Here is a 2766-nt window from a genome sequence, read left to right on the forward strand (position 1 = left end):
ATACTTTCATATTAGAACAAGCTCAAAATCTACTTAAATATATTTGTAATACTTTTTCTCACCTGGATTAAGTTGTGCAATAGACAGTATGTCAGGCAGGCAGGCAGGCAGGCAGGCAGGCAGGCAGGCAGGCAGTGTATGTCCATTCGCTTTAAAATAAACTACAGAACCTGTGTTCATTTTTCTAAACTAAAGTAGATTTATGGAATGAGATAGCAGGCTTTGGCCACACAGATAGTTCTCATTAGTAGGATAGACTCTTTTGTTCATAATCCGGAAAGGTAGGATATTGTTAAGCAAATCTAAACTTTAACGTTCATCTTGTCAAAACAAATGAAAAACGACACTTTCTTAAACAAACAATATTCTTAATACTAGCATTAGTGCTGATTCAATCTTAACGTTTGTACTGTTTTGCATTACATTAACTCTATATATTTTTAAACCAAACATAAAGTTGGTTTGGGAATATGTTGTCACATGTTGTTTATCATATTTGAGGATTTGAGGACATTCACGCGTCAAGCAGAAGATTCACATCCATGATTGATCTGTTCGACTTCTGCCTGGCATGATTCATTAAAGTGTTACTTTCCCATGAGCTCATAACCTAATATCTTAAAGCTGCTTTGGGGTGGGGTGGCCCTTAATAATAAAAGTAAATAAGCGCGAGACTACATTTCACATAATTCCCCCTCCATTGTTCTGTCTCTGTTTTTATATGGCTCATAACACCGATCTCAGATTCTCCTCCTTTTGTTTTTACATGCCCGAAGTCTGCTTGTCTGTTAAATAAGGATCTCATTTTAATTTGGAGTGGTTATTAAAGGAGGTATTCATTTTGTGTGTGTGTGTGTTAGTTACTGTGTAGTGCTTCTCTCCTATTATGTTACCTGAGCCCCTCGAGGGAGGCAGGTTTAGAGGCCTGTGTAAGAGGCAGCAGGCTGCTCTGTTGCCCACAGTCCCCAAACGGCATGTCTGACATGTGACACACACACACACACACACACACACACGCACACGCACGCACAGGCTCACGATGAAACAGACAAAGTTGCATACACAGGAAGTTGAATAACATATTCCTGATGAATAACATATTCTGTGTAACAAAATGACACCTCAGTCTGTCACTCAAAGAGATGCGGATGGAAATGAGCACAAAGCTAAATCTGGCACTGTTACGCTTGACACATTTGAACGTTTTAAGTGTTCATTACTGTGCATTGTCCCTGGCAAATAAACGATGAAATGAGAAGGGACTGAGAGAAACAGAGGAATAGAAAGTGACGAAGGGATCCTTGTCTGATGAGATCTTCTAGTGGACATGTTGTGTAATATTGTAATTTCCTCCTGTCTGCATGTCATGTGGCTGAATCATTTCACTGAAATAGCAGAAAAAAGAGTAATTGAAACAAAATGGCTGATGAATAAGCTGGAAATATGATTTGTTCACCAAACTATCTCAAAGGAAGAGTTGCTTTTCTTTTAGTCATAAACTCTACAGCTGTTGTGAAGCAGTGGTCAAGACATATTCTTAACTTTGAATTTGGATACATTTATGTTTCGTTAATGTCTTCATCTTTTACATTCCTCAAATAATTGCTGACGGTTTTCACTTTATGTTTTTAGTTTCTACCAGGCTCTCAGTCAACAACTTCCAGATAACCCCACCTCACATCCTTCTACTTTTTAACTTCTTCTTTCTACGACTGACCCCAGTTTAGCCCTTTCAACAAGTTCAGCTTCCCCCTTTTCCTCTTATAGGGTTTATGGGGCAAGAGAAGCACTCAAATAAAAAAGTTCTCTTGTCAGTGGTTAAAAAAAAAGGATCTGTGGAAACAAAGATTAAGTGCCAAGAAAATTACGTAAACACATCATCAGAAATGAAATTAATACATTTATGCGTAATTTATTTTTCGGTGTAGAAATAGAAAAATGCGCTTACACACAAAATCAATGATGAATTGACACACATGAGGTGGATGAACAACACTTGTGGTGGTTAAAAGCAAAGAAGCCCTAAAGAAAGCCACAGTGATGAGTGCAGGAAACAACCAGCACAACTTCCATCACAGTCCATTAAGTGAAGCCGGTGAACTTGCATGGATAATAATAATAAGTCATAGTTAATAACTTTAATTTAAAAGGTGGGGTAGGTAGGTTTGAGAAACCGGCTCGAGATACACTTTTTGTTATATTCCATGGAATGCTCTTAACATACCGATAGCAATGAATATCTGAAGTGCTTTGACAAAAAATCCATAAAGAAAAGTCATCTGTGGAAGCCGTGGTACTGTAAAAAGCACGACCAATCATCTGAGCCGGCCCGTCTAAAATAACTGGATGGCCTACCTGCCTGTCAGCCTTCCATCTGTGCACAAACTTATCTCGTGCCCTCATTGGTCATGTGCGCGTTCCTGTGTGTTGGAGGAGGGGCTCTGTAAGGAAGTGGCAGATTTTTTCCGGCTGTGTATTTTCAAATTCTAGCGCACTCGAGCTGGTTTCCCCAAAATGACCCACCCCATCTTTAAGCTATGGGTTTGGTCTGGGACAGTTTAATGTCCAATGCGGGACTTTTGTGGGACACTGAGGATAAAAGTTTATTTTGAGCCCTGGGCAACGGCGCAGAGTAGCTTCCTCAATAATCTTGGTGCTTCACATCTTAAATGTCAAGAGACTTTTCTGGAACTAATGTGTGTGTCAGTACTTCAGTCTGTGTGACTCCTTTTTACTGTAAACTGATTCATAACTGTCTTAAAGTCT

At 39.3% G+C, this 2766-nt stretch overlaps 1 protein-coding gene and 1 long non-coding RNA gene across 2 annotated transcripts in view; one reads left to right on the forward strand and one right to left on the reverse strand.

The window, feature by feature from the left end:
* Positions 1 to 2766, forward strand: part of notch2 (notch receptor 2) — a 78374-nt gene that overhangs the window by 49762 nt on the left and 25846 nt on the right.
* LOC104948963 (uncharacterized) overlaps positions 2433 to 2766 on the reverse strand; it is a 2817-nt gene continuing 2483 nt past the window's right edge. Inside the window, exon 3 of the long non-coding RNA XR_798754.1 lies at positions 2433 to 2535. This is a non-coding gene — a long non-coding RNA (uncharacterized lncRNA). The remainder of the gene's footprint in view (positions 2536 to 2766) is intronic.

This window comes from Notothenia coriiceps, unplaced genomic scaffold (assembly GCF_000735185.1).
Source record: "Notothenia coriiceps isolate Sejong01 unplaced genomic scaffold, NC01 NC01_scaffold00015590, whole genome shotgun sequence".
NCBI classification, from domain to species: domain Eukaryota; kingdom Metazoa; phylum Chordata; class Actinopteri; order Perciformes; family Nototheniidae; genus Notothenia; species Notothenia coriiceps.